Consider the following 7,626-nt stretch of genomic DNA (forward strand, 5'->3'; position numbering starts at 1 on the left):
GTGGTAGACATTTTTGGGTTGTAAAGAACAGAGGCGACCTCAGGGTCAAAGGTCATTGTGTCTATGAGGAGGGTATGTTGGAGAATGTGTCAAATGTGATGAGGAGACCGGTGTCCCCAACACTAGGGGACTATGAGGAAAAACGGAGTGGCCTGCTGACCTGGTTGCTGGTCGAACCTCCCAGAGCTGGCAGCTGTCCATGTCCCAGCACTCCAGGGTCTTCGATGCCCTGTCTCTGTTTCTCTTCCTTCTCTGTCTCCTGCCATTAGGGACCGACCAAACATGAGAATCAAACTGTGTGTTTAAATCTCCAGAGGGAGACAGTTGAGGACAGAGACGATGGCACAGAATCTGAGAGAAGAAATTTGGGTAGATGCTCTTTGGGAACATCTTTGTTTCTCTGTTTGTTTTGTCTTGTTTTGCATCAGGACACTTCATCACTGGTCACCCTGTGGTGCAGGTGCCATTCTTTGGTCCAAACAGCTGGGTCAGCAGAATAAAGCATAAGGCCACATGCCTAGGGGCCATCTGATACAAATTATGTGTCTTTGTGCCTATGACCCCTTTTCTTAGCAAGGACAGGGGCATGGCAAACTCAAAGCGAGATAAACCCTGCAGTATACGTCAAAATTCAGAATACTCTAGAAACTCACAAGAACTTGAAACACATACCCACTTGACAGCCATTAGATGACCACTGTCGTAAAATAGAAAATAACAGAGTTAATGTGGATGTGGAAAAGTTGGAATCCTTGTGCTTTGTGGATAGGAATGTAAAATGTTGCAGTTACTATGGAAAACAGAATGCTGGTTCCTCAAAAAATTAAAAATAAAATTAACATGATCCAGCAAGCCTACATCTGGATGTATACCCAGAAGAATTGAAGGCAAGATCTCAAAGAGATATTTGTATGCCCGTGTTCATAGCAGCGTTATTCACAATAGCCAAAAGGTGGAGGCAGCCCAAGCGTCCACAGATGGATGAATGGATAGACAAAATATGGTTCATACATACAATGTAGTATTTTTCAGCCTTATAAAAGAAGGAAATTCTATCACATGTTGCAATATGGATGAATCTTGAGGTCATATGATAAGTGAAATAAGCCAGTTACAAAAAGACACATATTGTATGATTTCAGTTATATGATGTATCCAAAGTAGTCAAGTTCATTGGGAGAGAAAGAGAGAAAAAGTAAAATGGTGGTTGGCACAGGCTGGGAGGAAGGGGAGGGAAAAGAAAGTTATTGTTTAATGGGTAGAGTTTTAGTTTTGCAAGACGAAAAGGGTTCTAGAGATGGAGGACGGTGATCGTTGAGTGACAATGTGAATGTACTTAATGCCACTGAACTGTACACTTAAAAATGGTGAAGATGGTAAATTTTAAGAAAAGTTATTTAAAAAAAATTTTTTAAACTCACATATCCAAGCACACCACATACACGTAATGCACACATGCAATATCACTTTCATAGTGGAGTTGGCACAGGATAGTGGCCAAGTGTGCAGCTTCTGTCACCAGGCTGCTGAGGCTCAAACTCTGCCCCTATTAATAGTATCTGACAGCTGTGTGACCTTGGACAGCTTAATCCCTCTGAACTTCAATGTCCTCATTTGTGAATAGAGATACTAGTACTATTTACCTCATAGGCTGTTGTGAGGATTAAATGAGTTCATACAACACTTAGAACAAAGCCTGCAAAATTCTAAATGCTCAAGGAATACTAGCTGTTCTTAATGTTTGAAAATGCATAAATTAGTGAATTGAGCACATCAAAGATCAATGACTTTGGTGAGTGTATCTTCTTTTAGAATCTGAAATATAGAATTTCCAACAGAAAGTCCTAATATTTGAAATGTGAAAAATCAAAAAAAGCTCTTTGCTTTGGGGACACAATGGGTTGATTTCTTTACTTCAGAGACATCTGCATATAAACTCATGCATAATATTTTCCATTCTGTTAAGTTAGCAGTGTCTTGTGCTTGCTGTAATTATTTTCGATTTCATCATTCATTTAAAGAAAATGTATTTCTACATTTGGATAGGATGCTTTCACAACCTCAGCCATTAGTTTTTTGGTAACTTTCCTCTATCAGTTATTCTTAGTGTGTATTTACTGTAGAGTGATTTAATGAGCTTCTAAAACCTGGCTAGGCATCTCCAATTTTGCAACCCCCGACTAAGCTAGACAAAGAAGGATCATATTTGCATAATGGCCACAGAGCAGCTAAACTTAAAGCATTTTCCTGGGCATAACAATGACCTTTAAATTATTATGCTGCTCAGAATATAGCAGCAAACTAATCCAGTTTGCTGTCCCAGTTTAATATAACATAGTATGGTCCTTTTCTCCCTGAACATACCTAACGAGGCTCCTAGTTACCTAATTTCTTCATGTTCCAATCCATATAGGGCATCTTAAATGATCATGTGTGCATGAGCTTATTTGTGTATGTGAGATTCCTGCTTAAAACAAAAGATATTTCCTCATTTGCTTTTACTCCTATGGAGATTATTTCCTCAATCTGTATTCTTATTGATGCAATTTAAGTTACTTTTAAAAGCTTAGTAAACATGCATGAACAGAAATCAACAGCAATTTCTATAAATGTATACTATGATTTTAGAAAAAATTTCACGATTTCAAAATTGTCTTTTTAATTAGACATATTGAAAATATAGGAGTTGTCCTGACTGCTGCAATGTCATGCTTTACAATGGAAGTTGAAAAACTAAAAGTATAGGTTTTTGTCATGTTCTCTTTTTCCTCGGATAATAGTTACGAACATGAAATTTAGCAACACAGAGACCAAGGTCCCTGCTTTGGATTTACTAGTTGTATAGCTCTGAGAAAACTGCTTAGCCTCTCTAGTCCTTGGTTTTCATATCTGTAAAGCAGAGTAATAATACCTATCTCATAAGATGATACATGGCAAAACATCTTTCCTAGTTAGTTGCGCCATATTCGCTATTTCTAATGCCTTTAATTTCTTTGTGTCCATTCAGGTTTCCGTCAGCCATCATTTTCTTTATGCCTGAAGAACTCTAATTTTATCAGATCTTGTAGTGAACTTCTTATGGAGAATAATTCTCAGTTTCTGTCTGTAAAAATCTTTATTTTGCTTTCATTTTTGAAATATATTTTTGCTGGATATATGTTATGGTTGGAATACTGGTGTTTTCCCAGAATTCCTATGCTGGAACTTAATCCCTGATGTGCTAGTGTTAAGCTCTCACCAGACACTTTGAATTTGCTGGTGACTTGATCTTGGACTTCTTAGCCTCCAGAACTGTGATCAATACATTTCTGTCATTTATAAATTACCCAGTCTGAGATATTGTTATGGCAGCCTGAACTATGACAATATATTATTCCAGTTTGACAGAATTTTTTTTTTTTCAGTAGTCCACTGTCTTCTGGTATACCTCATTTTTGATGATAAATTTGCTACCATCCTTATGTTTTTGTCTGTATATGTAACATGCCTTTTTTTTTCCTCTGGCTGCTTTTAAGATTTAGTCTTTTTCATCATTTTTATTAATTTGATTGTGATGTGCCTTGATGTAGTTTCCTTTATGTTCATTCTGTTTGAGTTCATAAAGCATCTTGGATCTGTAAGATTATATTGGCACCAAATATACAAAAAAATTTGTCCATTATTTTGTCAAATATTTGTCTGAACTTCCTTTCTCTACTAGCCTCCTTGGACTCAAATTTCAGGTATTTTTTAATTGAAGCTATTATATCTCTAGAAGTCCCATTCAAACTTTCAAAAATATCTTCTATTTGTCAAATCAATGTGTTCATGTTTCTTCTACTTTCTTGAACATTAGGACAATTATAATAGCTGTATTAACATTCCTGTCTGCTAATTCTATCATCTGTCATTTCTATGTCTGCTTTTATGGACTGTGTTTTTCCTTGGTTACAGTTTTTAATTTTCCTGCTTCTTTGATCCCTAATAATTTTTGATTGAGTGCTGAATACTGTAAATATTTTGTTGAGTACTGGATTATGTTATTAATATATTTTTTAAGGATTATGCAATATTTTTAGCATTCAGTTAAGTACTTACAGTATTTTTTTTTTTTTTTTTACAAAAGGTTGCTTTTAAACTCTATTGAAGTGGTTCTATAACAGCCTTTTATCCAGAGCTTACTTAGCTCTGATACCATTGTGATACTCTTTTAAAGAATCTTGTCTGTATTATTAGGCTCTCCAGTATGGCTGGAGAGAATGATAATTATTCCCAGCCAGGTCTGAATTTTGAGAACTGTTTCACCTTCTGATTTTTGGTGCTTCATCTCCCTGCCTCAGGTAATTTCCTCTTAGCATAAATCAGTAATCAGCTAAAGATTTACAGATACTCCTCCACACAGCACTGTGTAGCAACCTTTTCTTTCATGATTGGCCCAACATAATAGGAGCCATCTCAGATTTCCTCCTCTCCAATCTCAATCTTCTCAACCTGGCCAGGTTGCTGGACCATTTGGATTCCTCTGGCCTGAAAAATGACTACAGTCAGTAAATTGGAACAATTATAGGGCTTCTGTGTTATTTATTTCCCTCCTCTCAGGAATAAAAATCCTGCATTGCCTATTGTCTAAAATTGGAAAAAAGCTATTTCATATATTTGTTTAGATTTATAAGTTGTTAATGGTAACAGGGAAATTCCTATGTTAGTTAATACCCTGTGACAACATACATAAGTCCTTACGCCTATTCTTGGAGTATGGATTGGTCCAACCACAAGAATTAAGAGTGACAAAAGATTAACCTTAACAGAAAATAAACTTAATGATTTTCCTTTGAGATACTAAAAGTATAGATTACAGATACTGGATAGACAAAAGAGCAACATTGTTTATGATAATGTTATTATAGAATTAGAGGTTCTGCTAACCCCAAATTATTTCTTATACTTAATTTACAATGCCTAAAGTACCACAAAACTAAGTCCATTCCTTTGGGTTAAAGCTTTCTTTTTTATTTAAATCAATAGAAATTTCCCCTAGAATAGCTTTAATTCTAAATCTTGTAAGTTATCTAGGGCAAATAAAGGCACAGTAGTGGCCCCTTATCCAAAGTTTCACACTTTCCATGGTTTTAGTTACTTGTGGGCAACTGTGGTTAAAAATGTTAAATAGAAAGTTCCAGAAATAAACAATTCCTAAGTTTCAAATTGTGTGCCATTCTGAGTAGCGTGATAAAATCTCTCGCTGTCCTGCTCTGTCTGGCCCAGGATCTGAATCGTCCCTTTGTCCAGCATATGCTGCCTGCCCATTAGTCACTTAGGTTTCTTGGTTATCAGATTACTGCCATGGTATTGCTGTACCCGTGTTCAAGTAACCCTCTTTTACTTAAAAATGGCCCCAAAGAGCCCCATATGCTGGCAATTTGGATATGCCAAAGCAAAGCTGAAGTGAAAAGGTGAAAGTTCTCAACTTAATAAGGGAAAATATCGTATGCTGAGGTTGTTATGATCTAAGGCAAGAAGGACTCTTCTATCCATGACATTGTGAAGAAGGAAAAAGAAATTTGAGCTATTTTTGCTGTCACACCTCAAACTGCAAAAGTTATGGCCACACTGCATGAAAAGTGCTTGCATTTATGGAAAAGGCATTAAATCTGTGGGTGGAAGACATGAACAGAAGCATGTTCCGATGGACAGAACTTGAGTTCAGTGTTATCCCTGGTTTCAGGCATCCACTGGGGTTCTTGAAACACATCCCCCTGTGGATAAGGGGGGACGACTGTATCAGAGCATCTTGAGAAAGGAGTTTTTGATAGTGAAGAGACAGATGGAAACAGAAAAGTCAGTGGGTATGGAAGGTGGGTCAGAATGCCAAGAATGAGGGGACATTCAGAAAGTGGAGCCTGTTTAACAGTGTTCACTGTTTAGATATTATATTTTTTCACCTACAATCAAACTCCAACTGCAGTTTAAAATTAATAAATTAGGCCTGTATCGATTTAAGATCAGAATAGGTTATATCATTTACAAAACATCACCTTTAAAAAATAGCTCCTGACAAGGTGCTGACCCCTTTGAATCTGGCATGACGAGAGGAAACAGGGGTGGTTCCCTGGGTCAGGGGTGGATCTTTTTCCTCTAACAGAATTATTGAGGAATAACTGATACATTGTAAAATGAATTCATTTAAAGCGTACAATTTGATACATTTTGACATAGGAATGTATTTATGGAATCATAACCACAATTAAACAATAAACTTCAAATGTTTCCTTCTACCCTTCTTTGCTCCATTCTAAGGCAACCAAAGGATGTACTTGCTGTCACTATAGATTAACTTCTGTTTTCTAAAATGGTATATCAATAGAATAATATGTACTCTTTCTCTGGATTCTTTTTTTCACTCAGATTCGTCCGTTTTTTTCAGTATATCCGTTTCCCTCATGTCAGGGGCATAAGTCCTGCATTGTTTATCTCAAACTCTAATTATGGATTTATCTATTTTTGCTTTTGGGTCCATCAGTTTTTGCTTCGTTTTTATTTAAATTCTGTAGTTAGGTGTATAAATGTTTAGGGTCGCTTTGTTCTCTCAAATAACTGATCCCATTATCATTATAAAATAATCCTCTTTATCCCTGGTAATATTTTGTGCTCTGAAATCTACTTTATCAGATATAATAGAGCCCTTTCAGCTTTCCTTTGGTGAGTGTTAGAATCGTGCATCTAATTACATCTTTTTACATTTAGCTGTTTGTAAATAGGTTTCTTGTAGGAAGCATAGAGTTGGGTTTGTTTATATACAGTCTGATCATCTCAGCATTTTAACTGGTACGTACATATCATTTATATTTATATTTAGCCCAGTTGTTTCACTCTTGTTGGCAGTGTGTCACCTATCATATTTTGAAGGCAGCAACTGTTAAAACTTCAAATTATAATTATTTCTCCTTATTCTTTTTCCAGGCTAAAGAAGCAAATTTATAATTATAATTTGGGATCCCAGATGGTTTTTTTTTTCAGGGCCACAATGCATTTACAACCGATAAGAACCACTATAGTCTGCCTGAAAGTTGTATTTCTCATTATAAACCTATCCACTAATATTCTTGGTATCAACCTAATGGGAGAGCAGAGGTAGAATTAATGTAGAGAGTTTATGTGGGCCAAGGTTGAGGACAGCTACCCAAGACACACTGTGAGCCTTGGGGAGGGCTCCCTTCAAGCTTTTATTGCAAGCAGGTTTTTAAAGGCAAAAAAGGGGGACAAGGGGTGCACTGACACAAAGTTGTTCATCAGGAATTCTCACTGCTTTATAGAAATAACACTGGTTAGTGATCGGCTATACATTGTGGAGGTGTCCAGGGTGAGGCACTGTTTGGTTAATTTATAGCTACTTGTGGCGGTAGCAAGCAGTTTCTTGAGAGGATTACATAGCTCAAGGGGAGAAATATAATAAGATGTGATTGCTGTCTCATTTCAATGCCTCTCTGGACTGAATAATTTAAAAGGGCTTGCATTCCTCAGATAAGAAGTATTTATATATATATTTCTTTCTCACTGGTTACATAGCTGATTTTGTAAGCAGGGCTAGCCCCAAGAAACTAAGCCTGTTGAGTGTGCTAATATCCTTCAGAGCTGAGTTTGTGCCTT

The sequence above is a fragment of the Lemur catta genome, chromosome 24 (genome assembly GCF_020740605.2).
Source record: "Lemur catta isolate mLemCat1 chromosome 24, mLemCat1.pri, whole genome shotgun sequence".
Classification (NCBI taxonomy): Eukaryota; Metazoa; Chordata; class Mammalia; order Primates; family Lemuridae; genus Lemur; species Lemur catta.